We start from the raw sequence: 16,378 nt of genomic DNA on the forward strand, positions 1-16,378 counted from the left end.
AAGCTCCGTTTCCCCTTTTGATTTCTAAAGAAATAAGAACAGTGTTCAGAGCCACTAAACTTTGTGGGATCCCTGGGCCTTGCACCCTGTGCTTGGACGGATGCCAGTGCTGGGGAGGGGGAGGAAATAGGCCAGGATGTGGTTCTACTGAGGCTCTGCACGCTGTGCCCTTTGAGGCTTTATGGTTCCTTTCTGGAGTTAGAGGGGTTAATCCCCACTCTGGCCTTCCACAGGTGGGTATGCCTTCCGGTGCCCAGCTCCAAGTCCAGCGCATGCAGGTAGTAAGGATGCCCCCATTTCAACTGAAAGCTGATTGTTCAGTTGGGGCTTTGGCTTGTGTGTGTGAATTAGCCTGAACGCTGCACATTTTAATATTTTAAAAGCAGTCAAAATCTCAAAGCTTTCTCCTTTCCATATGGATACCACTGTCTCCACTATCCAGGCGACTATTTCACTGGTGGGTATACTGACACATTGGCAACGGGCAGACCTCGTTCCCGGGTCCCCCACAACTAATTACCCTTTGAAAACTGGCAGAAAACATATAGGATCCTCCTTTGAAAGCCACAGGGGCCTGTGTGAGTGAATGATGTCTTATCCCTTTGCCCTTTAGGAGTTAGCAAGATGAGCCGCGGCGCTTGCCCCACTTCTTCCTCAGAGCCAACCACCCACGTCTCAAGCGCCTCGGGAGAATGAGGTAGCTCGGCTGATTATCCTGAGGTGATAGGAGAGCAAGTGGGAGGCAGCTTGTCAGGCCAAGGTTCTGACTAGAAGGAGCCAGGCATGAACAGATAACCGATCACAGCTCTGGCTCACAGATTTAATTGGTTACTTTTAGTAGCGCACATACCTCGTTTAATGAGAGTCACTCTTCAGCTGATATGAGTGAAGGTTTGCTGACGGGTAATTCTTACTTTGCTTGTGTAAGATCCAGTCTCCTGTTTCGACCTTGCAAGCACGATCCTTCCTCCCTCCTCCCTCCCTCCCTCCTCCCTCCCTCCCTCGCTCCCTCCCTCCCTTCTTCCTGAGCTCATCCCCCAGGTTCCTGTATCTCAGGCTGACTCTGACTCACTAGTAGCAGAGGATGACCTTGAACCCTCCACCACCCCCTGCTTTCACCTCCCAAGTGCTGAGATTACAGTTCTGTACCACCTGGCCGAGTACAGAATCTTTTGTGCTTTGAGGAGTGACTTCCCAGAACTGCCTTCCTCTGTGCTTTCCACTGTCTTCCTCATCCACAGGTATTTATTAAGCGTGTATTCTATTCATCAACTGATGCCAGACATTTATTCACATTTTATTAACTTAAAAATTATGATGCTTTCACATCGAGGCAGCCCACAGCCACCCTGATGTTGATTGGTTTTCCTGCCTAGCATAAGGAGCCCCTTCACATTCCTCTCTGCCGACCTCTTAAGGACCATTTGAGGTAGGCCTGTGAGCAGAGTCATTGTCATAGTATTCTGTTAGGTCGGTAATGATTAGCACTAAAGTTTGCAAAATGGCTGATGTGCATGGCTTGAAAGACAATCCCAGGGTTAAAAGGGAAGCTCTTTGCAGAAATACTGTCCTCTCAACGCTCTGGAGGCACAGGTAATGATGATGTAGCTGGTCACTCTGATGTGAAGCTGACTCAGACTCCGGGTGAAGAAGAAATTGAACCAATTTCTTCAGAAAACGTTTTTCTTTGTGTGAATGTGCAAGAGAAATATGCTAAATGGCTATGGATAAATTTGTTGCTTGAATCAAGTAGAGAAACGTCTAAGAACAAAATATAGTGCCTTCATTTTATTAAGCATCATGTCATCTTTGCAGGCTGTCTTAGTTAGGGTTTTTATTGCTGTGAAGAGACACTATTATGACCATTGCAATTCTTATAAAGGCAAACACTTAATTATGGTGGCTCACTAAGCATTCAGAGGTTTAGTCCATTATCGTCATGGCAGGAAGCAAGGCAGCATGCAGGCAGACGTGGTACTAGAGAAGGAGCTGAGAGTTCTTACATCTTGACTCACAGGCAACAGGAAGTGGTCTGAGACAGTGGGTGTGGCTTGAGCATATATGAGACCTCAAAGCCCACCTCCACAGTGACACACTTCCTCCAAAAAAGCCATACCTACTCCAACAAAGCCACGCCTCCTAATAGTGCCAATCTCTTTGGGGCCATTTTCTTTCAAATCACCACAGAGGCTATCTTTCCCTTTCTCTCTCTCTCTCTCTCTCTCTCTCTCTCTCTCTCTCTCTCTCTCTCTCTCTCTCAAGATTATGTTTTAAAATTTTTTATGTATATGATTATTTGTCTGTTTGTGTGTGCCTGTGCCTAAGGAGACCATAAGAAGGCACGAGATTCCTTGGAACTAGAGTTACAGTTGTGTGTGAGCAGCCATGTGGATTCTGGGAATGGAATGCAGTCGTTCGCGAGAACAGCACGTGTTTAAACCACCGAACCGTCTTTCTAGCTCCTCTCTCCATTTCTCAACGGTCTATAAAATAGCTGTTCATTTCATCATGGGACCTAGTGCTAGTCTTGAGAGTCTGCTATCATTATGTTTGGTTTTGCAGTATATTTCATTAAGGAAATATTTACTGAATGCCTATGACGTTGGCCAAGTGGTGCTAGGTGCTATAAATGGATAGGTGCAGTCTCAAACTTCCAGAGAGGGACAAATACGATGGAGAAAAAAATGTGGAATGCATTATGAATATATTGTAAAACAGTTCAACACTGATGCCCAAGACATAATTCCTGTTCTCAAGACAAAGATAGAGAAAAAATTTAAAATGGTAGATGAAATGCCATGAACTCCTCTCAATTCTAGAGGAAATGAGTTACTGTTCCAAAATGCCAATGAGGACTTGCTGACTGACTATCCAAGATAGGCGACCATGTTAGAAATCCACAGAGTAAGTGGGAAGCTGGAGAGTCCTGCTTGTAAGTAGTTCAAGTGGCAGAGTTAACTAGTGAGGGGCAGGAGATGGGTCTAGACTGTCTTGGGAGATCTTGAGCCCTGTAGTGAGAGCTTGGTCCTTATTTCACACACAGTGAGTTAATATCCCAGGGCATTAGGCAGGGTTAGGCCAGGTAATATTTCCATGTTAGAAAGACCACTCTTGCTGAAGATGCAGAGTGGATTCATCCTACCTCCTTTTCCTTGCCCCCCAAGCAATGAAACCAATTACATTAATTCAGTTAGAGGAGGAGGAGGAAGTGGAGGAGGAGGAGCAGGAGGAGGAAGAAAAAGAAGAAGACAACGATGATGAAGAAGGGGGATAATGCTGTTTAATTTCTCCAAGTTAATGGCATATTAATTATGATCATGCAAAAACTGTCAAAACTGTTGACTTTGGTAACCTATGGCCCCTGCCCAGTCATAGTAACTACAATCATTTTTAAATGAAGTCCTGTCAAGTTACTTGACTAAAAAACAGATTAATAAATCTACTGAACCAGAGAACAACAGATCAATAAAATCGCCACCCCAATTATGTGACGAAGTCAAAAATCAAAGCGTTCAGTTGCCCTCCTGAGCTTCTGAGGTGTTGGAGAATTTTCATCTGAGATTTATCAAAGGTTCCAGAGAGTCAAAGAATGGTTCAAATGAAACTCGATTGATTTTGTGTTTCCGCCGGAGATTTCTACAGGTCATAGCCTGTCAGGTAAAAAAGAAATCATATATATATATTTTTAACCAGAGCTTCCTTTTATAGTGCAGAAGTGAAAAGGCCCCACTCAGGGGGGCTGGACTGATAAATGCTGGTCACGTGTCTGTTTAAACAGATGCAAATGAAAATGCCAAAAGGCTCAAGTTCAAAGCAGGGATTCAGCACCTGAGAAACGTCCGTTTATGACATTCCGCTTCTTCGGAAAAGTAGGTGGTTAGAAATGTTTCTTCCCACAGGCTGGCCAGGCAGACAGCTCTGTGTGGCTCTCTCATAGTCCACTGGGCTACTGGCCTTTCTTCTTTAGGCCCATCGAGAGAGAAAGGTTGCTCCTCCGGAAGGTTCCATGTCACCCAGAGTGCTGGCATCTCTCCCTTGTGTCATTTCTCACAAGGAAGTCAAATGGGTTTTTTTCTAAACATTTTATCTTCGGTGCTTTTCTGGATGTGTGGAAGGGTGGGTTAGTCCTGCAGGAAACCATTTAAGGAATGTAGATAATACGGATCTGTGTTGAGTCATCCTGTCAGAGAGTAATGTGCAGTGAGCTTCCTAGTAAGTTATTTATCATACCCCAAGGCTTGATGGGATGCAGCTTCCTTGATGAAGAGATAAAAAGGAAAGACATAAAAGCAAGGTTTAAAAAGAAAAGATTCATTAAAAGTGAATCTACCTTTTGGCTTTAACCTCTTGGAGTTTCAAAAATTATTATTTATTGGTATTACTGAAATTTTTCATCACAGAAATTTACTTTGTAGAACATCTTTCCGGAAGATCAAGAGTCCGGCGACGACGAGGGAGAGAACGGAGTTACAAAGAAACAGAAGTGTAGACTGATGGAGAAAACCAGAAGGATTTGGAGGTGAGAAGGGGGAAGGGAAGGAGAGAGGGAGGAGAGAGATGGAGGCAGACAGAGAGTCTGGAGAAACTGACTTCGCTAGATCACAGTCCTGGGAAATGCAGTTAAAGAGACCACGTCCCCAGAAAATAGATACAACCGCGCTGGAAAAGCAGTAGCTTTGTTCTGTTGAAGTCAGTGGGGGGAGCTTGGTCCAGGTGGCCAGAGAGGACTCCTGACTGGTCACAGAGAACTGAACTAGCCCCCAGGACCAGTGGAGTCTAAATGGAATAAATCACAACTCTTCCCTTAAAGTGAAGGCATGGGGTTTTGTGGGGTATCCACCAGAAAAGACTGCTTGGATATGGGTTTAAGCCAATAGAAAGTCTTTATTAGCCAGCCAGTGACTACATTGGGTGCTCAGGATCCCAGTGTAGCACTGAGCCTTTCTCAGGGTGTGCTTTTAAGCACAAAAACCATGTTCTGGGTTGACATACTTCAGTTAATAAGAACAGTTAGCCAGAAGCAGAACTACAGAAGCCAGAAATCAAGGTTAGTACATTCAGAGACTTTCCCAGAACTATGGACTTTGATGGATTAGGTCTTTGTTTTCATTTTTGGCAGATGGTGCTGTCTACATGCCGAGTTTTAATGCTTAAATGGCACTTCCATCATGGAGTCACCTGTGCTAAGATCTGGGGCTTTGTTACAAGGTAAAGGTTTCTAAGGTGCTTTGCTGTTCTAGAAGGCTGTCTCTTAGGGTCAGTGGGGGGAGGGGATCAAGAAAGAGTGAGGAGGAAGGGAGGGGATACTTCATTACATGATGAAATTTAGTTCAAATCCAGGCTGTTTGCCCTCTGTTCCCATTGCTCTCCTAGACAGCACTTTGCTAGTAAACAACCCTTAGAAAGTATGGCCGATTTTCAGGGCCACATTAGGCCTTTTCTAAAGAAAACAATACAATAAATCAGGCTTTTACTATCTTTTTAAGGACTTATCTAGTTTATGTTATGTATGCAAGTAGTCAGCTTGCATATATGTATATGTATCCCATGCATGCCAGGTGCCTGCAGAAACCAGAAGAGGTTGTAAGCTGCCATGTGGGTGCTTGGAACCAAATATGGGCCTTCTTGAATAGCAGTAAAGATTCTTAATTGCTAAAAACAATCTCTCCAGCCCCAAATCAAGGCTTTTAAAGTCACCATTTAACCATTTGAAAGGACTGATATGTGAACTATGGAAGGAACAAGTTGAATTGTTTGTTCATATAAAAGGGAGGGAGGGAGCGAAGGAGGGAGGGAGGAAGGGAGGGAGGGAGGGATGGAGGGAGGGAGGGAGGAAGGTAGAGAGGCTCAAGTCTGTAATCCCAACAAGTGGAAGGTTAAGGCAGGAGGATTGCCATGAGTTTTAGGCTAGTCTGAGTGACACTGTGAAACCCTGTCTCAAAACAAACAAAAAGATGAACAAGGAGACTATATTAGACATAAGGCTGAATTCCCTCTTTGCCGATTTTCTTATTGCAATTGTTCCCAGCCTCTCCAGTGAGACTTTATATCTACCAGCTGACCAATAGCAAGCTTTATCACTTTTTAGGGATGGAATCCAAGGTCCTGTGCAGGATACTAAAACACTTTACAGCTGAGCTGAACCCCCAGCCAAGTCCACTGCTTTCTTTTTATTTTTTAATAACTCATTTTATGTACATTGGTGTTTTGCCTACATGTAAGTTTGTGTGAGGGTGTCAGACCCCTTGGACCTGGAGTTACAGACAGTTGTGAGCTGACATGTGGTTGCTGGGAATTGAACCCAGGTCCTCTGGAAGGGCAGCCAGTGCTCTGAACCGCTGAGCCATCTCTCCAGCCCCCTGCTTTCTTTACAGTCCCTCTCGGTAGAATGGTACAGTATTGCTTTTTCTGTGCTTTTTTTTTTTTTTTTTTTTTTTTTTTTGGTTTTTCGAGACAGGGTTTCTCTGTGCAGCTTTGCGCCTTTCCTGGGACTCACTTGGTAGCCCAGGCTGGCCTCGAACTCACAGAGATCCGCCTGGCTCTGCCTCCCGAGTGCTGGGATTAAAGGCGTGCGCCACCACCGCCCGGCTTTTTTTTTTTTCTGTGCTTTTAACACCAGCACTAATGGTCTGTTTTTTTGATTGCTATGACTTTAACGCTATGTGTGAGTATATTCCTATTCCTTTGAACTGCATGTAGCATCCTGAGGCAGACAGGTCACAGTGTCTACAGTCATTCTCCTGTGATTTATAATTAGGTGATTATTCCCCTTGGTTGGTTGTTTCATGATACTGTAAACAAATACTCCATCTTTATATAGGCCTCTGTGCACCTATGTAGCTATCTCTTTCTCTAAGAGATAATTCTTTCTAGCCTTTGGGTCTCTAGGTCACACAAAAGCAGTATGAGTTTAGCTCTAGGCCTAAGAGAATCTAGTAAGTTGTCTCAAAGTTGAAGAGCCAGGGAGAATTACGCTTTAATCTTTGAAAATCATCAGTCCATTTCCCAGCTACATAGGATGACTATGACCTCTCTGTTATAGATGACATCCAGAAAATGATGACAGCATTTACATAATTCTCTGTTTTGGAGTTTGTATGTTAGATATACACTTCAGGTATAAAATGGAATCACTTTATATTTGAATTTTTTTGTATTATATAATTTTTGTATATGAAAATCTATGTAAACCAAGACTTCTAGAATAACACAGAGAGACATTGCGTAAGAATATTGTCTTGTCTCTTACTGAGTGCTTAATGCGTAAGAGGAGAGGGGAGAGACAAAAAGGGGTAATGTCCAAATTAAGCAACCAATCAGCTCCCACGGTCACTTCTGACATGCAGTGTCTACACCGGCAGCTTCAGGATCAATCCACTTGCAAATCCTTTGAGCAGTTGTTTGCAGGCCACCAGCTAATGAAGCTCTTTGAGGGCTCTGTTATTAATGGGATGGGGCCAGAGCGGGGATAAAGAAAGAAAGAGTGGACTGAAGGAGAGAGCTTGAAGAGCAGCCTCCCTTCCCTCGCCACTTGTGGAAATCCATTTCAGCTCAACTGGGACCAATTGTGAGTCTTGGCCTTGGGCAAAATTCCTATTTGCAGTCAATAAATTAATGGGTGACACCTTGAAAAGGGTTGGCTAACCGAATCAATGTCTGATGTGGCATTCTATCCTCAGGCCAAATTCCCAGTGAGCTTCTTAGGTTGGAGCTGATTGAGGCGATGGCAGGACCCTTGAACTCTGTTTTATTTTAACTCTATTTTGAAAGGCAATATTCAGCAGGCTAGAGGCACCGACCCTCTCGGTGTTCCTGTTCTCGCTCACCTCCTCCTCTAACAGGCCCAGGACGGACTGACGTTAACCGATCTCATTGGGACAGAGCTTGACAATGTATGGAGCTCTTTGTCTGCTGATGGCAGTTTAATGTTTCCTCTGAAAAGCTGGTCCAGAAAGCCAGAGGTGACTGTTTCCTCACAGTAGCTCCTTTGCAAACCTCTGGACAGCAGGAAGCCGAGAAGGGCGCTCTGTTGGTTCAGCTGGGTTTTACAGCTGAAGATAACATGAACCGCAGATCCGCCGGGGCTCATGTTTTCTCGGAGGGGGAGGAAAACTCAGGGAGCAAAATAAAGAGAAGTTGAGATTTAATGTTTCATAACTGTGTGCTCTTTTCCAGGTTTTATTCCTGTAATAGTCTCTGTGTGTGGCCAGGCCCTTTGCAACATAGAGCTATTGAAGAAAAGGGAGAGGAAAGAGGAAAAGGGAGGAAGGGTGGAGGAATGGATAAAAAAAAATGAGCCAGCCTATGGGGTATGGTAGGAGGGAGAGAACTGCTTTCAAGTCCTGACCGTGACCTTAACTGGATGTAGTCAAGGCCTCTGGGGGAATTAAGCTGCCCATTTGATTTTGAAAATAGAATAGGGGACCAGTACGCACAGAGAATTTATAGCGAAGCCAGAAGAGGGAAGTGACCCACTTAGTATCTCCTCTGGAAAAAGTGGGTTCTTGAGGCAACAGAAAGGTGTTGGGTGGGGAGCTCCTCTTTCCCTGACAGTGTGCACCGGGGTGGGGGTGGGGGTGGTGGGGCTGCTAGGGGAGCAATCTGATGGGAAAGATAGTAGATAGCATTACAGCACTATCTTTGGATTTTGGAGGATTAAAAAAATAGAAGGAAATTTTCATTTTGATTTTGGGGTGGCGGCGGGGGGGGGGGAAGCATTTGCGTATCCACATTATATCTGCAGCACTGTTCCCACCGAAGACTGAACTTGCTGCTGGAGAGAAGACTACTTTGTTTTCAGGTCGTCCAAGCTATTTCCTGCCTTAGAGCAAGACCCAGTGCAGCTACTGAGCCCTGACAGCATTCCTAGGCCTCTGAGTAGCCTGATTTTAATGAAGGAGCACCGCTCTTTGAAGGACCCAGAAAACACAAACGGCCAAATCTTATCTCTTTCTTCCCGAATACACCTTTCTCTCCAGTGAGAGGCCACAGCTGAGAGATCTGAATGGAACTATAGAAGATGACCGTCATCTTGATTTCTGGGAAGCCTTACATCATCCCAACAGCACATGGTAATGATGACAGGCTGTAGCCCTGGGAAGAGGCCATTAAAATGGGGCCAGCTATCGGTTCTGAGTTAGGTTAGGGATGCCAAGGCAGAGCGTGTGCTGGGCAGGGCAGGGAAAGGGAGGAGAGAAGGACATCGGGAGGAAGGGAAGGATCCACAGTGGCATTTGACGGTGCTCCTTCACTGGTAGGTATTTCTTAGGCGCACAGCGCTGGAGCTGAGGAGATCTCGGATGTTATGAAATACAGTCCCTTCGTTTTACTAGTTGGCTAGGGTGAAGGGCACATTCAAGCTGAGTTCTGGGCTCTTGCTCTCTAGGTGGGTGTCTTCCTTTGCTCTAAGTTGGGCACTTTGCCAAGCAGCTTAAAAATCCTTGGTCTGTGTCTGAATGTAACGTCAGTTCAAGTGATTATTTTCCAGAGTAAGGATTTCAGAAAATGAGTTAGCACTGAGGTGACCCAAGCCAACACTCTCTCCCAAGGCTCTCTCTCCACTGAGCCCTTCACAGCTTGGAGATGGACTAAATGGCCGCAGGGACTGGGGCAGCTTCACCAGCATTAGGAGCCGGTGGCATTGGGGCTGGGGATGTGGGAATGTGGTAGAGTTTGTCTAGTATGCACGAAGGCCTGGGGGGTGCATGCCTGGAATCAGTACTCTGGAGGGGAAGGCAGGAGGGCCAGAAGTTCAAGGTCATTCTCAGTGACATAGAGAGTTTGAGACCAGCCTGGATACACCAGGCGCTACCAACACTGTGTCTCAAAGGATGTAAGAAAGGAAAACTCAAATATCAAACCCAAGTCTAGTGGCTGCACTATTAACCTTTCTAAAATCCCGAGTGGAACCTTTTGTGACACCAGGGCCCGGAAACCCCTTGTCTCATAAGTTCAAATGGGCGTGTTGTTTTCTGAGTTGTTATCACGTTAACTCTGAGAGAACACATTTGTGTTTCTGTCATGTGTGTCGGGCTAGGAACATATTTCAGGATCTGACTTTCTGTGTTAAATGGCATTCAGTGTTAAGTAGTTTTACGGAATCTGTTTCCATGCACTCAGTCCACAAAGTTGAAAATGTTCTAAGGTAAAAAGTCTTCACTACTCCTAACCTAGGGAACATGGCGGGGAATGGTAGATGTTTCCCCGAGTGACCTTAGTCATCTTCCCTGTCACTTCCCAGGATCACAAGACAACATCCTCCTTTTCATGACTGACTAAATCCATCATATAGATGATGGCATGTTTACCATTCATTTATTAATGGATATTTAGGTTAATTTTATATCTTGCCTATTTCAATAATGCTGAATAAACATTTCTCTGACACTGGTTCTATATTTGTGCGTGTGTGCGTGTGTGTGTGTGTGTGTGTGTGTGTGTGTGTGTGTGTGTGTGTGTGTGTGTACACATACATGCTATGGCACACGTGTAGAGGGCAGAAGGCAACTTGCAGGACTTGATTCTCTCCATCCACCCTGTGGGTCCCAGGGATTGAACTCAGGTCTTCAGGCTTGACAGCAGGAGCCTTTACCAAGTGAGCCATCTCACCAGCCCTAAGACATCTCGTGTTGAAGAGATAGTCCCTCTGTGGAGAATATGCCACAGGAAGCAAGGAGGACAATTACAAGGACCAGGGAAGAGAAGTGTGCTTCCCCCTGGGAAGTGGTAGGAAGTGGTCAGATTCTAAATAGACATTAAATTTTAGACCGAAAAGGTTTGCTGATAGGTTAAGCATTCAATGATAGAGGTAATTTAGGAACTTCAAAGCCTTTCCTTGAACAATCAGAGTAGCCTAGTTGTGATTTATTAAGAAATTGTTCGGAAAGCACATTTAGGGAGAGAAATGGACATTCGGCTTTGGCATGCTAAGTTTTGGGCATATGCTAGGCATCAAGCTGGATGTCTGGAGTTTAGAAAGTAGTTCAGGTTAGTGGCAGAAGTTTAGCACCCGCTCTTACAGATAGTACTTAAAGCCGGGGAAAGGATGGTGCTGGAGAGGGACACTAGGTGGTCCCAGGTGAAACAAGACAGGCCTAGGTGCTCTGATTGTTAGAAGGCAGGAACATGGAGTTGGGAGACTCTGTAGAAGCGGCCAGTAGTGGCCCAGAGTGAGATGTTCTGGAGGCCAAGTGTGGGCACACCCAGATCCACAGGAGAGAGAGAGAGAGCTCTTTTAAACTCTGGCCATCTCAGACGGCTTACCAGCCCATGAAATTATGGCACGCCCACAGACTTCCTTCCTGAGGGGGGCAGGGGCTAAGTACCTGCTGCCAAAAATGGAATGGAAAATGAATCTAACTGCCATCCGCTGCTGCTCACACTGCCTGATTAGTAGAGACATTTCAACAATCTTAAGCGGTTCAGCGAAGTCACAAATGTCCCTGAAGCAAATTAACCTAGTCTCCAGGGGGAAGAGTCCTCTCTATAGATGAAGTGCTTGCTCTGGTCACATTTGAAGAGGACATCTCACCTGGAGCTGCAGCATGTTTCTGGATAGTGTGGGAATTAAGGTCGAGCACGTCCCCACGGCAGCAGTGAGGCAGGAATCCAGGACCGAATCTTGCCATGGACCCTGACTTGGAGGATGAGATGTGGGCCTAAGAGGAAGGAGCGCAGAGAAAATGGAAAGCATGGCTCGGGTTTAGGAGATGAGAACACAAAATGCCATCCCAGATATCACGAGACATTCATTGTCACAGGTGGGCTACTAGTGCTCACCACCTGAGGGAGACCTCTGGGAGAGAGTTTTCAAAAGGGTGCAGCCCTCGAGACAGGATTAGTTTCCCCAGTAAGAGCTGTGAGTGATGATCTCTCTCTGCTCTATGAGGATCAGCAAACCAACAGTGTTCTGACCAGAGGTCACTTCGGCTAACACCTTGCCTAGCTTCCTGAACTACGGGAGTAAACGGCCATGTAATATCTCCTGTAATCCACCCAGTTCACCGAATTACGTTATTTCAGCCAGAGCAGACATTGACTTTGCTCCACAAGAACGTTATACAACAAACAAAAGTCACTCATGATTGCTATGACCTTAGACATTGACCGTATGAACAGCCGCAGCCGCAGCAGCAGCAGCTAAGGCTGGGGTTTCGGGAAGTGCGATAATGTTAGGAGAATGGCAGAAGCAGGTCTTGGGACGTACGCTGGGGATAGCTTTGGAAGCAAAAGGGTAACAACAAGCCAAAGACATGTTGGAAAAGGAACCAAATTGCCACAGGGTGGGGGATGCCTGAGGTTTTTGAGCTGTTCAGAAAAGAATTTTTGTTTGTTTGCTTGTTTTTTTTTTTTTTGAGACAGGGTTTCTGTGTGTTGTCCTGGCTGTCCTGGATCTTGCTCTGTAGACCAGGCTGGCCTTGAACTCTGAGATCTTCTTGCCTCTGCTTCCTAAGTGCTGGGATTAAAGGTGATACACCACCATGTCCAGTGCAGAAATTTTTTTTGGAAGACTGCTTTATAACACGAGAAATATAAAAACCATTCCACTCATATAGAAATATATTTTTATTACATTTAAGCTAGCATACAAAGTAACAGGTTTCCTTGTGGGATGTTTATACAGGCTTTGTTCTGATTCACCTTCTAACCACTGCTCACCTTTGTCTCCCTGAACCCCCCTTGATGGTCCCCCTTGATGGTCCCCCTTGTCCCTTCCAGTAGCCCCTTTCTGGTCTCATGTCCTATGCATCCCACTAAGTACTTTTTCTTCCCTTTCCTCCTCCATCTCTTAAGATCCCTTCTTCCTCTCTCATGATCCTTTTTCTTGCTCTCTCTCTCTCTCTCTCTCTCTCTCTCTCTCTCTCTCTCTCGCTCTCTCTCTCTCTCACACACACACACACACACACACACACTCGAACACACGCACACACGCACACTTAAATGTAGTTTTGCATATGAAAAAAAACGTGGCATTTGCCTTTCTAAGTCTGGCTTATTTCACTTAGCATAATGATGTCAAGTTTCACTCATTTTCCTACAAATGTTATGATTTCATTTTTCTTACAAGAGAATAAAATTCCATTGGGTATATATGCTATCTTTATCCATTCTGCCACTATGGAAATAAGTATGGAGGTTTGTCAAAAGAACTAACAGCAGAACTACCATATGACTTCTAGGTATATACCCAAAGTCTTACCATAGACATACTTGTACATCTCTGTTTATTGCTGTATTGTTTACAATTGCTAAGGAATGGAAACAGTTTTGATATCAGTCAACAGAAATAATATTTTCATTGGGCACTGAAAATTGGTAAAAAGGTTTCCTGATACGAAGGTGTAAAATATGACTAATTGTGTAAAATGGTGAAGCAGGAACTTTGGGGGTATAGAGAAAAGTTCAGGGGGGCTCAGGAGATCTACGTGAGAAGAGAGTTGGCAGAAAACATAGAGGGTCTGCTTTGTGGCCACAAAGCCCCTGGTGGGCCCAAGCTGAGGGCCTGGAGATTCATATTGCAGGTGAGTCAACTTTCACTTCAGAATGGCACAGGGCACAGGACAAGACACGTAACTGGAGGCATGACACTTATTTCGAGCGTTTTTGTTTTGATTTGCCTTCATCTGTTTTTTGTTTTGTTTTGTTTTTCATTTTCTGAGGCAGAGTCTCACTACAAAGCCCTGGGTGGCCTTCCAACTCTCTGTAAACCAGGCTGGTTTCTCATTCACTGCAATCCTCCTGCCTCTGGTGCTGAGATTGCAGGTATGAGCTACTATGCTGGGGCTTGTAGTTTTCTGAATTCTTGTGATTTTTTTCAGGACTCCCGTGCCATAATAAATCTGCATTTCATATAATAGATAATGCATTTTTTCTAAATCTCCAAGACAGGTAGATGGCCAGGGGAGATATCTCCACTTCATTCTACATTTTAGTCATTTGCAACACCGTTACAGTTTTGAAGGCATGCCTTCTATCTGGAGAAACACATTGGACAGATAATCCTAAGAGAAGGATCAGAAGAAGAGTGTCTACCACTTGCCCATGGAGGAGACTTCAGAGGTAAAGGGGTGGAGGCAATATGAGTATGGAGAGGAGCTTGTCTCTTAGGCCTTTTCTCCCCCTCCTTCCGGCCCTGGCTTCGATGTGCCAATCCACTCTTGGAGGCTCTCTTTTCTTCTTGAGTTTCCCGGAGGACTGTGCATCCAGCGGAGGAGTGGAGCACACCACTGCCCAAGCTAATCAGCAACCTGTATGTATCATAGGGATAGATGAAGGGTAGTCTAGTCAGAATAAATCCCAGAATTTATGCCAAGGATGTAGAGGAGGGGTGGGGAAGATACTCTTCCACTCAAGTAGAAGCTGCAGAGATGAAACCCCAGAAACCAGTACAACCTTCTCAGCACTTGGACTTTGAAACAGGAGCAAGGAAACAAAGAAATTTGAGCCTTGGCTCCGTTTGGGTACTTTTACTACAGGAGCAGATACATACTTGCCTAAACCAGTTTCGTTTGTATCCTTTGTCCCTTACAGCCAATAGAATCCTCACAGAAGTGGAGGAGAGGAAGCCTCTTCTATTTCTACATCTTGCATTCACTGAAGATGGCTCATGGGCCAGGTTCCAAGAAAAACAATCAGATTAGAAGAACCCTGTATTTTTTTTTTCAGGCTTCACTTGTAGTGGGTAGCCATTCCAGCTTTGATCTGGAAGTTCCAACCCCCACTGAGGCTTCAGTAACTGTCACACCTACAAGGCGGGGCCAAGGGAGGACCCTGAAGACCTGAGAACCGGATGGGCCAGCTCTCTCTGTTCCTGGACCATAGACGGGGAGGTTGACTGAGCAGAGCTCTAGAGAAAACCGCTGGACTGTGCTCTAGAGAAAACCGCTGGACTGTGCGATACACCTTCCCCAGACCCTGCGACCTACCTGTCCCTTCAATTTGTAAGTTACGCCACTAATAAACTTTCCTTTTAACTACGTGGAGTGGCCTTAATAATTTCACCAATATTCACTCTTTCTTGTCTAAAAGTAATCCAAGTCTTCATCCACAGAAACCGTGCATGCAGAAAGAAAAGAGCTAAGCCTTTAAAATTTGACAAGTGGACATGCTTTTTAAGTCCGTGCTGGGACTCCTTTAAACACCACATACACACACACACACACACACACACACACACACACACACACACACACACACACACACTCACACAGGAAGGGGTTCCATTCATGGACTATCTTCTTCACAACAGAACAGTGATTTGCTACAAAGCTCAATGAGAGCAATACCACATACAAGCTATTAGTTCTTCAAGCCAACACCTGCTTCTGAAGCAGCTGCGTAAAAGAAACCCAACGTTTATGCATCAAAACCACATGTAACTCCGAACCTAGGAAATAAAGCTGTACACTAAGTTTCCAGTTTATAAAGCTGTTCTGTCACAAGTCGACTCTGGTCTAGAGGACTGAGGAGCTGGTCTGGCACTTTTATTGCCTTAGCGGACTCCAGCTGCTGCAAGATCACCACCTCTGTTAGTTAGCTGTGTCCTCCCAGTCACTCAGCCCCAGCCACCGCTGGTCATTGCGATGATTTGGTGCCTTCACGGAAACCCATTGACCCCAGAAACAATTATCAGCTATTTCACCCAGCTCGTCCAATGTCAGAAATGTGTTTTTCAATGACACATCAGATTTCAGTTGATCCACCATAGGACAAACCCCACCACACCCCCCAAAAACATTCAATAATGTTCTCTTTTTCTCGCAGTGGGTGTTCCAAATACAGGGCACAGTGTGGCCAACAGTTATAAACCTACAAAGAAACAGACATTGTTTTTAGAGTTCTGTGGGATAGTTTGATGAGATTCCCTTCAATAAATGCTCCCAAACCAGACATTGCCTGTAGAACATTAAACGATGCGTGGTTGGGATGATAAATTTGATAGCTGTACAGCAGATGGAATTGAACAGAAATTGCTGTTGTCAGAGCCCAGCTAAGACCTAGAGAGAGTCAGGAACTCATACAGATGTGTGAGGCCCATGGGGAAGCCTTCACATTTAACTGAGTGCCCACTCTTGTGCTAAGGATCTTGTCCATTTTTGTTGTTTAATAAATGTGTGCGTGAATGAATGGATGGATGGATGAGCTTATGTTCCCAATTATTACCTTGCTCCCATGTCCTCTTCCTGTAATAACCCTGAAATTGAAAGAACCCCAACGTCTCTTCCACAGATAAGGCCTCTCTATCATGTTGCTTGCTCCCATTCGACTTGACTCTTGCTTGTCAAGCCCACCACGCTACTCGATGTGTGTTATCCTGCTGGAAGATTGGAATCATGCCTGGAATGTTCCCCGTTGCCCTTATTACATTCAGTGAACGGAT

At 45.1% G+C, this 16,378-nt stretch overlaps 1 long non-coding RNA gene across 3 annotated transcripts; it reads left to right on the top strand.

Moving 5' to 3' along the window:
* The first annotated feature begins 998 nt into the window (after positions 1 to 998).
* LOC128106382 (uncharacterized) lies at positions 999 to 14,936 on the top strand. 3 transcript variants are annotated; one of them, XR_008216681.1, is made up of 5 exons: positions 999 to 1,241; positions 1,334 to 1,429; positions 4,416 to 4,519; positions 5,120 to 5,208; positions 14,665 to 14,936. It is a non-coding gene; the product is annotated as an uncharacterized LOC128106382 (long non-coding RNA). The 3 variants fall into 3 exon arrangements; XR_008216682.1 differs by having other exon boundaries at positions 1,338 to 1,429; XR_008216683.1 differs by lacking the exon at positions 1,334 to 1,429 and having other exon boundaries at positions 1,001 to 1,241.
* The last annotated feature ends 1,442 nt before the right edge of the window (positions 14,937 to 16,378 follow it).

Source organism: Peromyscus californicus, unplaced genomic scaffold (assembly GCF_007827085.1).
Source record: "Peromyscus californicus insignis strain IS unplaced genomic scaffold, ASM782708v3 Scaffold_9__1_contigs__length_137607984, whole genome shotgun sequence".
NCBI classification, from domain to species: domain Eukaryota; kingdom Metazoa; phylum Chordata; class Mammalia; order Rodentia; family Cricetidae; genus Peromyscus; species Peromyscus californicus.